Source organism: Balaenoptera borealis, assembly GCF_965194805.1.
Source record: "Balaenoptera borealis genome assembly, chromosome: 6".
Lineage (NCBI taxonomy): Eukaryota > Metazoa > Chordata > Mammalia > Artiodactyla > Balaenopteridae > Balaenoptera > Balaenoptera borealis.
The window spans coordinates 83,110,529-83,133,109 of NC_138863.1; the positions used below are offsets into that span (position 1 = coordinate 83,110,529).

General features: G+C 37.7%; 1 long non-coding RNA gene across 1 annotated transcript; it reads left to right on the forward strand.

The window, feature by feature from the left end:
- Window positions 1-446: 446 nt before the first annotated feature.
- On the forward strand, window positions 447-10,033 carry LOC309631165. The gene is made up of 2 exons (XR_014246118.1): window positions 447-843; window positions 1,166-10,033. It is a non-coding gene; the product is annotated as an uncharacterized lncRNA (long non-coding RNA).
- Window positions 10,034-22,581: the final 12,548 nt, after the last annotated feature.

Here is a 22,581-nt window from a genome sequence, read left to right on the forward strand (position 1 = left end):
ACTGGACGAGACTACCCGGATCTCTTAGAGCAGTGATCTGTCTCTGACAGGTAGTGAAACTTTGTCAGGGAGTTGACCTTGCAAGGCAAAGAGATTCACCATCATTTCTTAGCACGGTTTGGTGCCCTGGGCAACTGGCAGTTTCTTTTAGGCATCTAACTTCAATCATGTCTTGCAATTTGAAGCCTCCTTCTCTTATTCTGACTTCCATGGAGATAGTGAGCATTTAATCAGTGTCTTTTGCAAAATGTTTCTTTAGTATTCTTGAAACCTATTATTGTTACCTCACCTTCTTTCTTTTATTTTCCATGCACTGTAATTCTAGAGAAACCAGTAGTATTGAATCTGTTTTCCAGCAACTCAACATCTCATTCAGGATTCAGTTCTTACTGGTATTGGCTGCAGTGAAATCAGCTGTTCCAATACAAGGAAATATTTGAAACCATGCATCTTCTGAGAATTAGTTGGGTGGGAGAGGAAATGTCCCTAGGCAGCTGGAATAATTTGTTTCTGTTGTAAATCTGAAGTTTTGAAGTCATCTTGTAATTAAACCTCAATTTACTGAGATTTTTAAAATATGAAATATTTACTGAAATGTCTTTAGAAAGGACTTTCTAGGTTTGCTGATTTCCTATAAACTTAAAACCAGTTATAGGATCTAGTAGTTCAGAGAAGTCATGTAACTTGTTTTAAATTTACCACATTCTCTTCTATATGCATTTAGACAAATTATTTTATCCTCTCTATCATGGTTTATCCACCAAATATATCTGGAACAGGTTTAGCTGTCATAATTTCACTAATAGATTATCTTAGAACTTTTCTTGCATCCTGCAAATTGATGTGAATAACTTTTTTTTTAATTTTTTTTTAATTTATTTTTGGCTGTGCTGGGTCTTCGGTTCGTACGAGGGCTTTCTCTAGTTGCGGCAAGTGGGGGCCACTCTTCATCGCGGTGCGGGGACCGCTCTTCATCGCGGTGCGCGGTCCTTTCACTATCGCGGCCCTTCCCGTTGCGGGGCACAGGCTCCAGACACGCAGGCTCAGTAGTTGTGGCTCACGGGCCCAGCTGCTCCGTGGCATGTGGGATCTTCCCAGACCAGGGCTCGAACCCGTGTCCCCTGCATTAGCAGGCAGATTCTCAACCACTGCGCCACCAGGGAAGCCCAATAACTTTTAAATGTTTTAAAAAAATTACAAAATAAAATTTCATTGCCACAGAATTATCTGTCACTGTGTCTCCTAATAGACCATACTCTCTATGAGGGTAGGGACTACGTCAACTGTTTTAACTTTAGTGCCTTATACAATGCCTGGCACTTAGTAGGCACTGAATATTGTTGAGTGAATAAATAAAGGAATGAAGAGAAGCTAAGCATCTGAAGTGAATGGCTCTTGGTAGATAGTTTTCTCTGAGTATAGGCTGGTTATATATGTGTCCAGAGTTTGGAGCTGCTTGTATCTTAGTTTTTACGAGTTGATTCTGGGTCAGAGTGGTCAGATCAGGGGAAGTACCAAAAGCTTAAGATTAATTTATTGTCTTCCAGGTAATAAATTTTTGTGAATGTCTAGACCTTTGGGGGGAACAATGGAATTGATTGGACTCAAATCAACAGATCTAATAATGCATACTGTGCATCTAATAGTGTACCATTTGTGCTAATATCTGGGGATACAGACTGGCTATGAGCATCCTTGTTCTAGGTGGTTTGAAGGTCACATATGACATATTTCTTGGGTTCAGCTATCCTGACATAGGTTTCTAGGCAAAATCTGGCTCAAATGGATCATGCCTTAAATAGCATGGATGCCATAGGGAAGAACTCCAACTTGCTCAAGTTCAAATTCTGACTTTACCATTTTCCAGATAAATCGTCTTTGTCAATTTATTACACTTTTGTACTGTATCTGAAAAATTGTGACAAATTTCAGTTTGTTTTTTTACCTCCCTCAGAGTTTTTGTGAAGATAAAATGAAATAATCCATATAAAACCTTTATTCATTCATGTGGCACATAATTACAGCTCAGTAAATGTTAGAAGCTATTATTACTATTATTATTATATTAATATTATTACTGCCTCATGAAAATATGGAAATAACCAAGTTGTTAAGTTATTTGGTGAGTAGAAAATAAAGACTTTCAACTCTCTTTAAAACCAAGGTATCTTATACCAGCGGTCCCCAACCTTTTTGGCACCAGGGACCAGTTTCGTGGAAGACAATTTTTCCATGGCCGGGGGTGGGGGGATGGTTCAGGCGGTAATGCGAGCGGTGGGGAGCGATGCGGAGCGGCAGATGAAGCTTCGCTCGCCGCTGCTCACCTTCTACTGTGCGGCCCGGGTCCTAACAGGCCGCGGACCGGTACTGAGGGTTGGGGACCCCTGATCAATGGGTTGATGATCTTACATGGTTCCCTAATCAATGGGTTGATGATCAGTCTCTTTCATTTTAGTATAAAGTCCTTATAGACCTGCCAAATTTTAATTGCCTTTGACTTACCCTCACCTGGTATAGTGATTGTCACATGGCAGCTTTTCAATAAATATTTGGTGAATGAGAATGAGTGAAACTTACACAGAGTTTCAGAGTGTTAATGCCCCATCCAAAATACCCATGGTCCTATTTAATGTTGGATTTTGTTCTGCGATAAGATTTCAGAAGTCTTTAAAAACTTTCTTTAAAATGCTTTTGTTTAAAAGTAAAACAAAGAAAAATAAATCTTCCTAAAATATAATTGGCCATGTGTATTTTTGGAGAACTACTACTATGTTTGGATGGGAACAATCTGTACATTTTCATAAATATGTCACATATTTGAACTATAAGAAAAAAAAAGGAAAAGAAAAATTCAGTCTCCTGACTATTGTTTCAAATTCCATCCAGTTTAGAGACTCTTTTTTTTTTACCACCCCTGATAAGTGTTAATTGTGGTGCTGGTGTGGTAGCAACTAGATGGGCTAAGACTTGTGCCTTAATGTTTAGCTAGTGTATAATATCCGGTAGTTGCTCAATGCACCTAGCCTTCCATCTTTACCAACTCCACTTGTGCCTGGTGGGTTAAATGTGAAAAACTCTAGAACCAAACATATCCCAATTCCCCTGGGCAATCTGCTTTTAATAGCGGGTTCACATATAGCTGCACATATTTTCTCTAAACCCTTAGGGATAATAATTTCAGACACTCCTTTAAGCATGCCTTTCTTAAATTTCCCTCACATTCTGTCACAAATGAAGCCACCTGATTCCAATCTTCTTTGCAGGGTTTGGATAGATATCTCTTCTGTCCCATCCAATTGCTCTCCCTGCTGCTCAGATGTCTCCTTCCCTTTTCTGTGTTCCTGCAGCTGCCATTTTTTGGGTTCCTTTCTCTGCTTTTGCTCTTGCTCAGACCTGAACTTCAGGGTTGAGGAAGTTGTCACGGTGAAATCTCTAGACTTCTCTGACTGGCATTTGAGATCATTTCCCAGCCTCTGTAATATAATAGGAATATCATCACAAAATTCCCATAAATTGATAAAAGTTAAAATGAGTATAGGAGAAATAATATATTACATGCAAGTAAACAGATAAAACAGAAGAGAGAAAAAGAGAAGTCTTCATAATTTCTGCTTCTCCTGAGTCTGCATGCAGGCTGTCATGCAGGCTGTTGCAGACATCACCACTTATGGATCTAAACACATTTGAGCGAAAACTTTCATTCATCAAAGGAGTGTCAGTTAGGAATTGTGTGACTACACACAGGGTAATGCTGGCCCCTATGTTAGTTAGCATTCAGGAAACACTAGTGTTAGAATAAACACCAAGATTTCAGTGGCTAAACAAATAGAAGTTTATTTCTTGTTTATTTATTAACAATGTAGGTGTTACTACTGGTCCACGGGGCTTGAGGGATAAGGCTCTACTAAAAGATGTCAAGCATGAAATCCAGGCTTAGGTGCTTCCATCTTCTACATGTGTTTTCCAGTAATTAAAAACATGGGGGAAGATGCATGGGAGATTTTTCTGGATCAAGTTTGGAAGTGGTGGACAGCAGTCATTTTTATTCACATTCCATTGGATGAAACTCACTCATATGGCTACCCCAATAAAACAGAAGCTGAGACATATGTATAGGAAGAAGAAGAAACAAATACCTATTTGCTTACAAGTTAGTTCTGTGTGCCAAGAAGCACCCCCAAAGTTCCTTCTTAAGCATAAATCTCAAGTCTGAATTATTTCTTTACTTTATCATCTAAATGGTAAGTTAAAAAACAAAGGGAGAAAAGGAACCATTCTGATAAACAGCTAACATTTTGATTAGTTTTTCTATTCAGAGGTCATACTCAGCCCCTCCCCAAAGGAGAAAATTAATAGTACTATTTAGGTGTTGTTTCCAGGTCGAAGTCCATAATTTCTGAGTGATTAGCAATTCTCTCAATCAGGTACAGATATGGCTCCATGAGTTCCAGTCACCTTGAACAAAAAAAAAAAAAAAAAAGAAAAAAATCTCTTTCCTCTACCAACAGATATACAATACTAGATCAAGGACAGGGTAACTGCAAGAAAAATTCCCTTTAGAAAAGGGAAGATTAGAAGGCCCAGTGAGTGGTCAGTGGTCCACTTCAAGGATGGAATCTTACTGGACAAGCATTGTGAGGACCCCCTGCTCAGCAGAGGAAGACATTTCTGAGCAGACCTTGGATTCACTCTCATTCCCTTTTTATTTGTTTTCTTCTGTTCCTCATCTGCCCTTGAAGTCTTCTTCGTTGACTTGAAGTTCTTATTTTCCCTGTTCATGTGAAGTGAGTCATTGCTAAGTCTACCTTTCTTGGGGGAACAGGTTTTGCAACCTACTCCCCGTTAGTGCAAGTTTGGGGCGCTAAGACTTCTCTTATGGGCTAGTTTTTCTTTATTTTCGTGGCCAAATTCACGGATTTTTTTGGTAATACAACTCCTTAAAAACTCACGGGATTTGTGCACTCTGTGCTTACAAGTTAGTTTCATGTGCTAATAATCATCAACCAGAGTTCTTTCTCATATATATAATTCTCAAGCCTGATTTATCTCATTGCATCCTCATCTTAATGCCTCTTTCTCTCAACTTGTGGAGACTGTTTCGAGGTCATTTGAAACAATTTGAGTCCTTGGTGGAATTGCTGAGAATTCATGGGCCTTTTCCGCTCAAAGCCTTTTTCCATTTTACTTAGTACTTTCTGGGGTTCCGAAGCTGTTGGCTTTTTCAAGCTGTGAGCCTTCAAATTTTTGTGTTCACTTTAATCCTGGAAATTTACCCAAAACTTCTTAATCCTTGCCTTAACTGCAGTCTTCCTCACAATAACTTGCTATAGGCAGCATATAGCAAACGATACACACTAACATCTCTCTTTTCAACTATTTCCCCTGGGACTAGTCTCAGGAGATCCTGATCAGCCTTGCAGATTGTTGCCTACAGCAGCACTTTTTATCAACTTTCTTGCCAAAACAAAACAGGGTTCTCTGACCTTCTAGCCATCCACCACCTGAGTGCTAACCCAATGCCAAATACTGGGGGTTTCGTTCCAACAGTATCCCACTTCAAGTAGGGTAATGGTTAGGATTTAGGATAATGTTAGCTGTTGTAACAAATTAGCCCCAAATTTCTTTGACTCCATGTATTAATAAGTTTATTTCCTCTTACATGAAAATTCAAAGTTGTTGTTCCTGTTTGGTGTGTGTGGGTTCTGCCGCTCACGATCATGCAGAGAGACTCATGCTGAGGGAGGTTTTGCTCTCACTTACCTTCGATGTGTGTCTTCCAACTTTGCTTGGAATTTTGACTTTGGCCTTGCAGAAGTAGGAAGAGCATGGAGATGTACACAAAGGAAACTTATGTGGACCAGGTCTGTAGTGTGTTTGTCCCTTTCACTATGCTCATGCAACTACATTTAACACTAAGAGAGGCTGGAAAAAGTAATCTAGCTGTGCACTTGGGAATCAGAGAAGATGGATTTGAAGCATAGCATTCGTAGTCTCTGCTCTAGTGCCTTAAACAAGGAGTTTTTTTATGTACAAGAAGTCTCAGAGTAGGTTGTTGAAAGCTGGTGTGCTGATCCTATGATGACAATAGAGACCATTTTTTTCTCCCCTACTCCCTTTTCTTCAAGTAAAAAAAAAAAAAAAAAAGCACTCGCCTGAGATTTCTGGCAATGACTTATCATCCAGACCTGAATTAAGTGACCATTGTTAGTAGCAAGGGAGGCTGGGAAATTGGAGATTTTAGCCAGCCACATTTCTCCTCTGTTTAAAATTGGTTCATTTAGTATGGATGAAGAGGAGAATGGCATTGGGTAGGTTATTAGCAGCGTCTTCCTCAAAGCATAATATGATTTCCATATTCTAGGGAAACATCGTTCCCTGGTACAGACCTCTTTTTCTCTCAGGAGGTAGCATATAAAACACTCCTATCTTCTAGAAACACTCAGAAATATATATTTGAAATAAGTATTTCAGTACCTTGCACCACGCCTGGAACATACTAGTTAATTCTTTATCAGAATAGTTAACCAAATGAGTAAATACGTCAGTACACCTGTGTGACTGGAGGAGTCAAAAGTAGATGTCCTTTGACAACTGTCACTAACAAATGTGCAAGTCCAGCTATGTAATGAATAGAGTGAGATTGTTACTGTCTATATACAAACCATTTCCCCTAGATGTTTCTTATTTATGAGGTAGTTTATGCCTTCTAAGTCCTTAACAATTTGCATTCAAGTTTCTTCTCTTTTATGTTCCTAGAGAAAACTTAAAAAAAAAGAAAAACTCAAACAAAACCCCAAAGAAGTCCATAAAAAAGAAGTCACCCAAAAGAGTGAAAAATATATTTAGTAAAGAACTCTAAGCTTCTAGAAGGCAAGGACTGTATTTGGGGGTGGGGGGCGGGCAGGGGGAGAATACTGTTATGAAACCAGTAAAATGAAAAGCGAACTTATTTTTTCTTTTGACTGAAATAGATTGATTGTGCAAACACTGATTATTACCCTGCCTAGAAAAATTCGTCTAGTCAAAAATAGCAAATGCCATGACTACATGTCCATGAGTCTCTCTCTTTTTAACTTGTTTTATCTGGTGGTTAATACATAGAGGGACAGGTACGTGAGAGGTACATGCTATGTGCCACTGTTGATGCAGCCAAAGCCACTTCACGGTTTCACTTTGGAAGCCACAAAAGACTTCCTGTGATGTCAGGCAGCCTGTAATAACCCAAATAATAGCCCCCAAATGCACATCTCTGACGTAAGCTGCCATTATCAAGCGATAATTATTTCTTCTTTACAGGAGTCAGCCTGCCAATCACTCTGACATGCTTTCAGTTTGTTCAACAGTACACGTTTTTCTTTTGCTTTTCCAGGGAAAGTCTTTGACAGACTTCGTTACTTTCAGTGCCCGTCACTGCCTTGTTGGAAGTCTGTAGCATCAAAGTGAGAAAAAAATATCTTGACAAGCTCACCTCTCTTTGTGAATCCCTTGGACACTTGGGCACTGGTGTGCTCTGAATCCAGAATTGTGCTGGGGAAGCAGTAAGCTGATGGCTGTGGAATGTGCCCTTGGAAATGGGATGTCCCGTGGGGTGGGGAATTTCAGCCAGGTGCTGGCATTGAAGAAGATCTAAGCAAATTCCTCCCGGATTTGTATGTAGAGATACATTTTTCCTAAAATTAAAAACTTGCATTGTGAAAATTCTTGTAGGAAAACAAAACAGGAAAACATTTTGACTTAGCTTGTCAGGAAACATACAACTTATTTCAGGTTTTTTTTTTTGGAGACACATATTTTAAAAATATAACAAAAACAAAATTAAGACTAATTTTAACACCTGCTGGATAGGGAATTTAGAGTATTGTTTGAAAATGGACCTACCTAGGGGTTATTATGTTTCTCTTGCTTTCTCTGGCTCCACAATTCCAGAACAATACATACATTAAAAACTTTGTTCTGCTTCATAGAAACTAGCCTTTCTTTGTTAAACTTTGTGTTTTGGAGGTGCCGTATGTATCCACCACGGATGTAATCTCTGATTCTCTGGTTCCTTTTAAAAATCGCTATTGTAGTTGACACAGCTTGCCTTCATCCTCCAGGATATTCTGTAGATCTCATATTTCCTTAACTTTTGCCCCAGGCTGCTGAGTTTTTGAAGAAAATTTTAAAAGTTGGTGATATAAATTTCAATTTATTTCCTATCGTCCATGGTTTTTTTCAAAACATCTACATTTTCTTGTTTTGTGTTGTGTCTTATTAACAGGGCAACATGATGCTAGGGGACTGCTATTTTAACCCTTTTCTCCTGCCTACTGGGAAAATTACCTGTATGGAATAATGGTACCTCCATTCATACCACGGACAGTAACACCTGACAACTGGGAGGTACACTTCCCTCCCTCCCATTCTCCGTATCCACTCAATTATCAAGGCCTGTGGATTTTTACTTCCCACATGTTTTCATAATCTGTTCCTTAATATATTCCTGCTGCTGTATTCTTGGTCCAGTCTAACATCACTCTCTCAGCTAGACCATGGCAATAACTTCATTACTGACCCTTGTTCATATTTACCTCATTCAGCATTCAGCCAGAGTAGTCCTCTCTAAATGCATATCGAATATGTCATCTTCATGCCTAAGATCTCTCAATGACTTTATCTAAAGACATAGACCAAACTCCTTAACATAGTCTAACAGGGCTACATGTCTTCATTTCATTCTTCTCCTTCTGAACTTCTGTGTCTTTCTTGAAAATAACCTGCTTCTTTGCCCCTCAAGGCCTTCTTCTTGCTTTTCCATTTTTTTGGATGTCTCTTGTCCCTCTGAACTGACAGGAGCTTGAGCCTTGTAAATTGACCTTAAAAAATTTATGTGACTTGTATAGTGGTCATGGAGCTGTGGGATTCCGAGTCTTTGGTTTACAAATATCTCTAGGCCTTTTTGCTTTGCTTCCGCTCGGTGCTGTGCAACAAACTGGCAGTCCTGCCCTTTGGATGAGTCCACACAAGTTACTTGGATGCCTTTCTTTAAATCTTGAATGTTACACAAGCCGCATCTGCCCTGGCCTAAGAAACCAGGGCATGTTACTCCAGTTGATGATTCCTAATTGGAACAATCCAGCAAATGAGTCTCTAAAAGTGTCATTTTGGGGACTGTATAACATGTCTGCTGGAGCTGAGTTTGTTTACACTTTGCCAGTGTCATCATTTACAAACTTCAAAAAACATATTGACAAATTCCCTAGCTGTTGTGGCAGTGCTTCCATCAATCACCCAACTAATAGCACCAACATTTCTCCTGGGCTATTATAGTCACTTCAATCGCTGCTGCTTCAGCTTTAGGAGAAGATAAATCAGAAGGGATTCTTTTAGATGGTCTCAAGTACAACACCATTTTTTATTAAGAGGTGCTTCTCTCCTCACTCTTTTCTCCCTGCCCTTCCTCCAACCTCCCATAAACAATTCTTTCTGCTTTGTCCTGCCTTAGATAAAGTAATCTAGATCTATGGCTTTCTTTTAGAGGCCCCTTTGCAATATTATTGGGTAATGGGTCCATTTATTATTTTGGATTTTTGTGTGTGCTCTTTAGTTACTCTGTGCAGCCCTCTCAAATCAATAAGTGTATTGTGTTTCTGCTGGCAACAGGTGCCTCGCTTCCCAGGCCCAACACACTCTCAGAGAGCGGCTCACATGTCTAATGACCACAGCATGAAAACCTGAAACCCTTTTGCCTTTCAGCCAGGTTCTTTGTGTGGCAGCGTCAGGCAGCAGCTGTATCTCTAAGACTGAGTGGCTAGAGTATCCCTGCTCTTTCACTTTTATCGTTTCCTTCTCTTGCTAAAGCCTCACACCCCTTTTCACAAGGAATAAATATTGCAAATACTCAGCTGCTACATCACCTCTGCAGATTTGTTTCTCTTGGGGTTACAATCCTTCCTTATTTTCTGTGTTCAAAGCTTGTCTTTTTTTCCTCACAAACTGACCTATCTTAAGCAAGAGTGTATTTAAAAAAAAAAAAAAGAAAGAGAGAGAGAGAGGAAGAAAGAAAGATAGGGAGGGAGGAAGGAAGGAAGGAAGGAAGAAAAGAAAGCAGAAAGAAACCAGCCGACCTCTTCCAACTTCCTCATCATTAAGAAGCATGACCACAGAGTCTCCCTTCACTGCACACACATTCAGAATCTGGACAGTGAAAGGGGAGCGCCTGCCAAACTTGGCAGATCAGGTGAGGAGAGCTGGCTGGGGATCTGCTGCCCAGCTGGAGTGTTTGCTGGCTGTGGTGCCAACTGCAGGGCCAAACAAACCGTAAGACTGCATTTCAAGTTGCTGCCTGAGAGATACTGTTAACTCCATCACTGAGGGCTCTATTCATCCTAAATGATCCATGGTCCTGGACAAAGCACCAACTGCAGCCTGTTGCAAATGTTGGCTCTATACCTGACCAACCTATTAATCAGAATTTTAACTGGGCCTTGGAAGCATTTTTCTTTCATGTGTTAAGTCAGAGAGCTGATCGTGGTAGAGACTTCATGTAAATGATGCCATCAACTTGATGCATGGGGCCTTCGATGTCTGAATCTGTGGTCAAAGGGAGTATTATTTACCCTAAAAAAGTAATCCTTCTCCTGGATGCCTTAACTGCTTGAGGCTGTCTTCACTATTAGCACTTTCTTTGATTGCCAGCTCTGTCTTGGTGCTGAAATGACCAAATGGCAGTAATCATTTTTATGTTTGAAAGGACTTTTCTCTTTAGTTAAAAGAGAAATACCCTTGATTTTTATGTTTTTTTAAAAACAGTTTTTCCAAGGTGGATTTTTTGTTTAAACTCTAAATGGTAATCAGCCTCAAGGCTGTTTTTAGTTGACCAACAATAATTAACTACTTGTATAAGTGAAAGTATTCATAAAAACAACTGGCTGATTAGAATTTACTGACCTCATAATGGAGGAATATTTTCGAATTCCATTTTAGCCTCAGTAACATGAGAAATCCTTAGTACAGAGAAAGAATCAACATTTGTTCCTTGTGTATATTGATGATTTTATTTATATCAGACCTAAAACTGGGGTGATAAACGTAAATATGCCAACACATTTGCGGTAGACTGTTTTGAGTTGATATTTTAAATAGTATGATGTTTGTCAAACTTGAATATTGCACAGATTCCATTTAAAGGATTCAATTGATGTGTCCCTCCCATATCAACTTAAATTTGTTAAACCATCCAAAACTTTCTTATGCATATAACTTTCTCTACTACTATAAAACCTAAACAAATTAACTAATTAAAACAAAACCACAAAATCAATAAAATGTAATTAACAACATTAATTAAATGAGAAAGAAAATGTTGATTCTTAAAACGAAATGGGTCACTCACAGTGGAACTGGGGTACTAAACCATGCATGACTTAGTAGAATGTGGCATGCTGATGTTAACATGTTGTATGATCACTAGTGAACTGTGATGCTGTATGGCCTTCCATGGTATGAATATATCATTTATGCCCTTTGCTTTTCTTCTTGTCCCATTGGCTCTTGACAATTACTGAAGGACTGGTTGGCCTCACCTTGATCATGAGATACATGCAAAAGCTAATTTTCAAATTATGGGACAAAAATTGGTTAGGAGGCAATTTTCCAGAAAACACAGAATCTTTTCATAGAGTTTTAAAAATCATCAACAAAGTGAGAATACAGAATTTTAAAATTCTTATAAAAAAGTCGTTGAGTTCTGAAAATACATCCTTTAACTGTGGTTTTAGAAATACTGGTTTAAAAGAGAGCATATCTAAGAGTATACCAGCCTTCACTCTTCTGCTGATCTACTAGTCATAATCCAATGAGATGTTCACTTAACCTTCTCAGACTTTAGCTATTAATTTGGTTGGTCTTATAAGACCAACCCAAAATGACACAATTCAGTTCAATACTATTATTAGGTGTCTACTGTGTGCCAGTCATGGGGTAAAATGTAGAGCAGATCAGGGAAGAAAGAATGACAGTCTATTATAAAAGAATATGGAGATTCTGTCGACTTAAAAGAAAAAGAAAACATGGACAACATAAAAGCTGTGAGTCAAGCTTATTCGGGCTTACTGAGGACTATAGCATGGGAGACAGCCCCTCAGATAGCTCTGAGAAACTGTTTCAAAGAAGTAAAGGAGGAAGTCAGTATATATGTGATATTGGATAAGGAGGGTATATGCAATCAAGCACACATCTCAGTAGAGGGTTGCTGCTAGTCATGAGGAACAGATATCTTAGTTAATGGTTTTAGTGCTTTTCTAAATATGGGAAGATGCAAGAGTTTGGGTTCATAAACTTTTCTCGTGAAAATATCTCACTATCTGAAGGCCAGTTCTGCCATTTTTCCCAGAGCACAGAATGCCTCATTCCTGATTTCTGCTCTGAACTCCTTTCAGGGTATATTAAAGGTCAGTAACTGCAGTGAGTGGTTGATGACTCAATCACTGTAGAGCCAGATGGCTAGCTACATTCTTCAGTCGGCATTTCCAATACAAACTATCCAAGTAGAATCAATTTGGAAGTTTTGATAAACTTAGTTAAAATTTAACTTTGCCCTACATAAACTGATTTTGAGAATTTTAGATTTTTATTCACAAGGATAAGATACTAATGATTTCAGCAAAGAATATCCTAGAAATTTCCTTTTAAATAATTTGAAAAAATCATATGTACTTAAAAATAAGCATCCATTTTTCTAAAATTGGACAATAATTTCAAATTTTCATCAAGTTCAAACCAACCTACCTTAATTGAGTCTAATTACAGAAGTTTGACTCTCTTTTTAAAATTCACTGCCTTGTTCTTTCCTTTGTTCAATGTAATAGGCATGAGTTGACTGCATATAATATGCATGCATTTTCCCTTTTATTAACAGTGCATTTACAATTGTAAACTGAATGACCAACAGTATAGTTGTTGGCTTCCAGCAAGGTGGTCAAATTAGCGAATATTGAAAGGCTGTCTTTCAGCTATAAAGCCATAGAGATGCTAATAACCTGGACAATTTTGATACATACCTAAACTTAAAATAATTACCTATCAGAATTCTTTCATAATCTGGAAAATAAAAGGATCCAACAAAGGAGTGAACCATGGTGAAAATAAGCTAATTCAGTTAGAATAGGCTATCTTATTACGGTTCACATTGCATGTCCAGCTGGGGTTGTCAGAGGATTCTGTTGTAGTCTTCTAGCCCTCATAGGGACCCAGGCTGACTGAGACTCCAACTGGGCACACGTGATTGCCAAGGCAGGAACAAGGAGACATGGTGAATAAAGTTCTGGCTTTTAAAACTTCTACAAGTAAATGACATGAATTAATTCTCTTTACATATTACTGTCTATAGAGAGTCATTTGAGCACAACCAAGTTCAGTGCATGCAGGGAAATATATAATCCCTGTGTCTAGAAAGAGAGCAGAACTGGAATATTTGTAGACATCCCTAATAAACTAAGGATTAAAAAGTTATAAGCCACACAAAGGAATTGAACTATGGCAAGAGAGAGTCATCAGGTATAAAAAACAAAAACAAAGAACCAAACAGGAAATTAGCATCTGAGTCACAATCCACACTATATAAATATGTAAGCAAACATATAAACTATGCTTACTATCATTAAGGAGGGAAAAAGGAAACTGAAACCATGAGAGAACAAGAAAAGATAAAGCAAAGAGACAGACTTGAGCAAAGAACTAAATTAAACTGGAAGATAGATCTGAGGAAATCAACCAAAATGTATTATAGAGTGATAAACAGATGGAAGATATGAGATAAACAGATGGGCATTATCAAGGGAAGTAAAAAAATACCATGGAGTCTCGAATGACATAGCCCAACAGAATTTTAACAGGAATTACAAAATGAAAAAGAGAATCAGGGCCAGACAATATTGGAAGAGATAATGGCTGAAAAATTCCAATAGTTGAAAGATATGAGTCATTTGGTTTAAAATATAAATATATATATATATATATAGATAGATAGATATAGATATAGATATATATAGATATAGATATATATAGATATATATATATATCTAGAATATCTGAGGAAGATAAATAAAACAAATGCCCATCTAATTCTGTCACAGAAAAACTGTAGAATATAAAATACAAAGAAAGAATAATAAAAGCAAACAACAGGAGGACAATAGAATGACAGCAGAGATTTCATCAGCTCATCTAAATGTCTTAAATGTAGTCTCAGGCTCCAAAAACTTCTACTCTAAGCCAAGAATGAATATACTGTGAAAAGTTCATATACCGGAACTGTAGACTCCAGGAAATTATGGCAGCAGGAGAACAAACAAATATTTCTGGGAAATAACCTGTCTATAAGTGAGAAATTTTATGCTATAAAAATGTTGTCTTATATACTGTGAGACACTTAAGATTTTTAAAATTGCTTTTATATAAATCTTTTGATGCCATATTCATAGTAATTGCCTCCCATAGGAAAGGCAATAATTATTAGCTCTGTTTTAAAGATGGCAACATTGAGAATCTTTCAGGTCAAGCAATGTTTAAAAGTCATAAAGCTGGTAGGTATAAGAGGAAGGTTGAGAAACTCAGGTGCTCTGATCCTTGATTCATATTTTAAGTCAGAGTTTACATAAAGCAAATATTCAGTTATTGTATTTGCAAAATATATCACATTGAAATGGGGCATTATTAAAACACAGGTTATTTGTCAGTTCTAAACATAGTTGTCTCAGAGAGTAACACTAGAATTGCTGCATTTAGTCTTTTTTACAACAATCACATTTAACTACAGATATTCTTTTAAAAATGCAACATGCTTCTCTAAATATTGTACAGATACTTATTTTTTAATGTCTTTAATAAGAATATATTTGGCCCCGACATACATTAGTAGGGACTTCTAAAATATAAGTTCTAGAGTTAAATTAGGATAGAAACACATGAACAGTTTGGATTCTTTTGTGAATAATCAAATCTAAGCCAAGAGTGATTTGGTTGTATTGGAGGTCCTTGCCATGGATGATATGATTATTTACGCAGAAGATTAAAAAGAATTGGTAGAAAAATTACTGGAAATTAAAAAATTTCTGAAGGTAGGGTATCTACACATAAAATTGAAAGGACAGACAAATTATTAGAAATAAAAAGAACTTCTGAAGGTTTTCTGATATTAAATATTGAATAAAACCTCTTTTATAATAGTTCCATGTATCAACTTTAAATAATTGGAAATTTTTAATAATGTTAGTTCCCAAATGTGGAAAATAATCAATATGCATGCTAGTCCTTACAGTAAGAGGTCGAGTCTATTTCTCCTTCCTGTGAATCTGGTTGCCCTTGTGGTAGAAGGTGGCAGAAATGATGCCATGCCTATTCCAGACTCAACATTTAAGAGAGGTGGCAGATTGTTCTTTTTCTCTTCTCACCTTGTGACAAGTCAAACTACCTTGATGACACCATGCTGTTAGAAAGCACAATATATTCACACAGAGATAGAAGGAGGTTCCCAACCTAGACCCCAGCTATTATATCCACTCCACCTGAGGGACAAACATGTGAAGGAAAAAGCCATCTTGGAAATTCTAACTCTGGAAGACAGCAAATGAGGCAGAGGAATTTGCTTGCTGAGCCCAATCCAGATTAAATAATCAAAAAAAAAAAAATACATTTGTTTAGGAAAAAAAAAGAAAAATAATACATTTGTGTTTTAAGCCACTAGTTTGTTATGCAGCAATAGACAGCTGTAACATAATGTGGTATCTACATCTAGGGGTGCTGCTAAAACAAGGACATAAAACATAAAATTGGCTTTGTGTCTGAGCAGTGAGTGGAAGGACGCCTAAGTGAGGAAATTGTTGTTGGAAGGTGGTGAAGAAGACAACCTGTTTTATCTAGTGGTGGGATGTCTGGCAGCACAATTGTCTGCAAGTACATGAAAGAAAGAAAACACACCTAATGAACTTGTAAGTTTGGCTGAAGAGATTTCTAGGAAGAATTTTATAAGCTGTCTATGATAAAGTGCATGAAAAGAGAAAGAAAATAGAAAATGAACTTCTCATTTTACACCAGGACTCAGAAAAAAAAATCCAATCCAGGGCATGCTGAAATTTATACTATTTCTTATTACCAGCTTGTCCAGCTGACAAAATGTTTCAGAATAAGAAATGGCCTCAAGGAAAAGACCAAATGTAGGGAGATGTCAATACCTTAGAATTAAGATCAAATCAAGTGTATGACTATGCGATCTTTTCTGAAAACATCAAGAAGATTGAAGTCAGTGCCTCAAAGACCTTCTAAGTCAGACAAAAATTTCTAGGAATTTTAAGTGTGTTGTCCCACAGCATTCTGACCTGCAGAGAGTGTTCTATCTAAATAATATCTGTGGGTGCAACTTCTGTCTAATGGAGTCAACTGCAGTAAAATTCCTAGAAAACCCGTCAAGCTTTTAAGACAGTTTATCGGAGGGAGCATTGCTAGTTTGAACAAAAGAGACTTACAATACAAAAATAAAAAGAAGTCTTAGGATCTCCAACCTTACATAAGCAGCAGACCCATACAAACACACAACAAAACAAAATGACGCAATAATGACACACACCTGATATTAAAAGATACAGAAGGGTCACAAATGTAAAATAAGATAACAGAAGTAAATCCAAAATTATTTGTCAGAATGACAATGACAGTTTTAATATAAATAAAATAAACTTGCCTAGTTCAAGGAAAAAAAAAGTAGACTACCAGATCTGTTTAAAAAAAGCAAAACAAAACTGAAACCCAGCTCGAGGAGAGGGGATTCAGAGCACTGCCTAAACGAGCTCCAGAAATGCGTGTGAGCCGTGGCTATCAGCACGGACACCAGAGATGGGCATGAAACACTAAGGCTGCTGCTGCAGCCACCAAGAAGCCTGTGTGCAAGCACAGGTCACTATCCACACCTCCCCTCACGGGAGCCTGTGCAGCCCGCCACTGCCAGGGTGCTGAGATCCAGGAACCGCTTCTCCAGGAAAACATACTGTGTGCCTCAGGCTGTTGCAATGTCACACCGGCCTCTGCTGCCACAGACTCGCCCCACATACTGTACCCCTCCTTCCCCCCCGGCCTGAGTGAGCCATAGCCCCCTAATCAGCTGCTACTTTAACCCCGTGCTGTCTGGGCAGGGAACAGATGCCCTCAGGCGACCTACACACAGAGGCGGGGCCAGATCCAAAGCTGAACCCCAGGAGCTGTGCGAACAAAGAAGAGAAAGGGAAATTTCTCCCAGCAGCTTCAGGAGCAGTGGATTAAATCTCCACAATCAACTTGAGGTACCCTGCATCTGTGGAATACCTGAATATACAATGAATCATCCCAAAATTCACACAGTGGACTTTGGGAGCAGCTGTAGACTTGGGGTTTGCTTTCTGTGTCTAATTTATTTCTGGTTTTATGTTTATTTTAGTTTAGTATTTAGAGCTTATTATCATTGGTAGATTTGGTTACTGATTTGGTTGCTCTCTTCCTTTTATTTTATATGTATATATTTTCCTTTTTCTCTTTTTGTGAGTGTGTATGTGTATGCTTCTTTGTGTGATTTTTTCTGTATAGCTTTGCTTTTACCATTTGTCCTAGGGTTCTGTCTTTCCGTTTGTTTATTTATTTATTTATTTCTTATTTACTGGATAGTTTTTAGTGCTTGTTATCATTGGTAGATTTGTTTTTTGGTTTGGTTGCTCTCTTCTTTCTTTTTTTTTAAATTAATTTTTAAATTTTTAATAATTTTTTAATTTTAATTATTTTATTTTATTTTATTTTTTCTTTTTTTCTTTCTTTCTTTCTTTTTTCTCCCTTTTCTTCTGAGCTGAGAGTCTGAGAGGGTCTTGGTGCTTCAGCCAGATATCAGGCCTGAGCCTCTGAGGTGGGAGAGCCGAGTTCAGGACATTGGTCCACCAGAGACCTCCTGGCCCCATGTAATATCAAATGGCGAAAGGTCTCCCAGAGATCTCCATCTCAACGCTAAGACCCAGCTCCACTGAACAGCTATCAAGCTACAGTGCTGGACACCCGATGCCAAACAACTAGTAAGACAGGAACACAACTCCACCCATTAGCAGAGAGGCTGCCTAAAATCATAATAAGTTCACAGACACCCCAAAACACACCACCGGATGCGGTCGTGCCCACCAGAAATACAAGATCCAGCCTCATCCACCAGAAAACAGGCACCAGTCCCATCCACCAGGAAGCCTACACAACCCACTGAACCAACCTTACCCACTGGGGGCAGACACCAAAAACAACAAGAACTACGAACCTGCAGCCTGCGAAAAGGAGACCCCAAAAACAGTAACTTAAGCAAAATGAGAAGACAGTGAAATACACAGCAAATGAAGGAGAAAGGTAAAAACCCACCAGACCAAATAAGAGGATATAGGCAGTCTACCTGAAAAACAATTCAGAGTAATGATAGTAGAGATGATCCAAAATCTTGGAAATAGAATGGAGAAAATACAAGAAACGTTTAACAAGGACCTAGAAGAACTAAAGAGCAAACAAACTGATGAACAACACAATAAATGAATTTAAAAATTCTCTAGAAGGAATCAATAGCAGAATAACTGAGGCAGAAGAACGGGTAAGTGACCTGGAAGATAAAAGAGTGGAAATAACTACTGCAGGGCAGAATAAAGAAAAAAAGAATGAAAAGAATTAAGGACAGTCTCAGGGACCTCTGGGACAGCATTAAACCACCAACATTCAAATTATAGGGGTCCCAGAAGAAAAAGAGAAAAAAAAGGGGCTGAGAAAATATTTGAAGAGATTATAGTTGAAACTTCCCTGATATGGGAAAGGAAATAGTCAGTAAAGTGCAGGAGGCACAGAGAGTCCCATACAGGATGAACCCAAGGAGAAACAAGCCAAGACACATATTAAGCAAACTATCAAAAATTAAATATGAAGAAAAAGTATTAAAAGCAGCAAGGGAAAAGCAACAAATAACATAAAAGGGAATCCCCATAAGGTTAACAGCTGATCTTTCAGCAGAAACTCTGCAAGCCAGAAGGGAGTGGCAGGACATATTTAAAGTGATGAAAGGGAAAAACCTACAACCAAGATTACTCTACCCAGCAAGGATCTCATTCAGATTCGACAGAGAAATTAAAACCTTTACAGACAAGCAAAACCTAGGAGAATTCAGCACCACCAAACCAGCTTTACAACAAATGCTAAAGGAACTTCTCTAAGCAGGAAACACAAGAGAAGGAAAAGACCTACAATAACAAACCCAAAACAATTAAGAAAATGGTAATAGGAACATACATATCGGTAACTACCTTAAATGTAACTGGGTTAAATACTCCAACCAAAAGACAGAGACTGGCTGAATGGATACAAAAACAAGACCCATATATATGCTGTCTACAAGAGACCCACTTCAGATCTAGGAACATATACAGACTGAAAGGGGATGGAAAAAGATATTCCATGCAAATGGAAATCAAAAGAAAGCTGGAGTAACAATTCTCATATCAGAAAAAATAGACTTTAAAATAAAGACTACTACAAGAGACAAAGGACACTACATTATGATCAAGGGATCAATCCAAGAAGAAGATACAACAATTGTACATATTTATGCACCCAACATAGGAGCACCTCAATACATAAGGCAAATGCTAACAGCCATAAGGGGGAAATCAACAGTAACACAATCACAGTAGGGGACTTTAACACCCCACTTTCACCAATGGACAGATCATCCAAAATGAAAATAAATAATGAAACACAAGCTATAAAGGATACATTAAACAAGATGGACTTAATTGATATTCATAGGACATTCCATCCAAAAAGAACAGAATACACTTTCTTCTCAAGTGCTCATGGAACATTCTCCAGGATAGATCATATCTTAGGTCACAAAACAAGCCTAAGTAAATGTAAGAAAATTGAAATTGTATCAAGTATCTTTTCTGACCACAACACTGTGAGACTAGATATCAATTACAGGAAAAAATGTGCAAGAAATACAAACACATGGAGGCTAAACAATACACGGCTTAATAACCAAGGGATCACTGAAGAACTCTAAGAGGAAATCAGAAAATAACTAGAAACAAATGACAATGAAAACACGATGACCCAAAACCTATGGGATGCAGCAAAAGCAGTTCTAAGAGGGAAGTTTATAGCAATACAGTGCTCCCTCAAGAAACAAGAAACATCTCAAATAAACAACCTAACCTTACACCTAAAGCAATTAGAGAAAGAAGAACAAAAAAAGCCTAAAATTACCAGAAGGAAAGAAATATAAAGATCAGATCAGAAATAAATGAAAAAGAAATGAAGGAAACAATAGCAAAGATCAATAAATCTAAAAGCTGGTTCTTTGAGAAGATAAAAAAAAATTGATAAACCATTAGCCAAACTCATCTAGAAAAAAAGGGAGAAGACTCAAATCAACAGAATTAGAAACGAAAAAGGAGAAGTAACAACTGACACTGCAGAAATACAAAGGATCATGAGAGACTACTATGAGTAACTATATTCCAATAAAATGGACAAACTGGAAGAAATGGACAAATTCTTAGAAAAGCACAACCTTCCGAGACTGAACCAGGAAGAAATACAGAATATAAACAGACCAATCATTAGCACTGAAATTGAGACTGTGATTAAAAATCTTCCAACAAACAAAAGCCCAGGACCAGATGGCTTCACAGACAAATTTTATCAAACTTTTAGAGGAGAGCTAACACCTATCCTTCTCAAACTCATCCAAAATATAGCAGAGGGAGGAACACTCCCAAACTCCTTCTACGAAGCCGCCATCTCCCTGGTACTAAAACCAGACAAAGATGTCACAAAAAAAGAAAACTACAGGCCAATATCACTGATGAACATAGATGCAAAAATCCTCAACAAAATACTAGCAAATAGAATCCAACAGCACGTTTAAAAGATTGTATACCATGATCAAGCAGGGTTTATCCCAGAAATGCAAAGATTCTTCAATATATGCAAATCAATAAATGTGATATACCATATTAACAAAATGAAGGAGAAAAACCATATGATCATCTCAGTAGATGCAGAAAACGCTTTTGACAAAATTCAACACCGATTTATGATAAAAACCCTCCAGATAGTAGGCATAGAGGGACCTTACCTCAACATAATAAAGGCCATATATAACAAACCCACAGCAAACATCATTCTCAATGGTGAAACACTGAAACCATTTCCTCTAAGATCATGAACAAGACAAGGTTGTCCACTCTCACCACTGTTATTCAACATAGTTTTGGAAGTTTTAGCCACAGCAGTCAGGGAAGAAAAAGAAACAAAAAGAATCCAAATTGGAAATGAAGAAGTAAAGCTGTCACTGTTTGCAGATGATATGATACTATACATAGAGAATCCTAAAGATGCTACCAGAAAAGTACTAGAGCTAATCAATGAATTTGGTAAAGTAGCAGGATACAAAATTAATGCACAGAAATCGCTTGCATTCCTATACACTAATGATGAAAAATCTGAAAGAGAAATTAGGGAAGCACTCCAATTTACCATTGCAACAAAAAGAATAAAATACCTAGGAATAAACCTACCTAAGGAGACAAAACACCTGTATGCAGAAAACTATAAGACAGTGATGAAATTAATTAAAGGTGATACAAACAGATGGAGAAATATACCATGTTCTTGGATTGGAAGAATCAACATTGTGAAAATAACTATACTACCCAAAGCAATCTACAGATAAATGCAAATGAATCTATCAAACTACCAATGGCATTTTTCACAGAACTAGAACAAAAAATTTCACAATTTGTATGGAAACACAAAATGCCCTGAATAACCAAAGCAATCTTGAGAAAGAAATACTGAGCTGGAAGAACCAGGCTCCCGGACTTCAGACTATACTACAAAGCTACAATAATCAAGACAGTATGGTACTGGCACAAAAACAGAAATATAGATCAATGGAACAGGATAGAAAGCCCAGAGATAAACCCATGCAAATATGGTCACCTTATTTTTGATAAAGGAGGCAAGAGTATACAGTGGAGAAAAGACAGCATCTTCAATAAGTCGTGCAGGGAAAACTGGAGAGCTATATGTAAAAGAATGAAATTAGAGTACTCCCTAACACCATCCAAAAAAGTAAACTCAAAATGGATTAAAGACCTAAATGTAAGGCCAGACACTATCAAACTCTTAGAGGAAAACATAGGCAGAACAGTCTATGACATAAATCCCAGCAAGATCCTGTTTGACCCCCCTCCTAGAGAAATGGAAATTTAAAAAAATATATACAAATGGGACCTAATGAAACTTAAAGGCTTTTGCACAGCAAAGGAAACCATAAACAAGACGAAAAGACAACCCTCAGAATGGGAGAAAATATTTGCAAACAGAACAACAGACAAAGGATTAATCTTCAAAATATATAAGCAGCTCATGCAGCTCAATATCAAAAAAACAAACAACCCAATCAAAAAATGGGCAGAAGACCTAAATGGACCTTTCTCCAAAGAAGATATACAGATTGCCAACAAACACATGAAAGGATGCTCAACATCACTAATTATT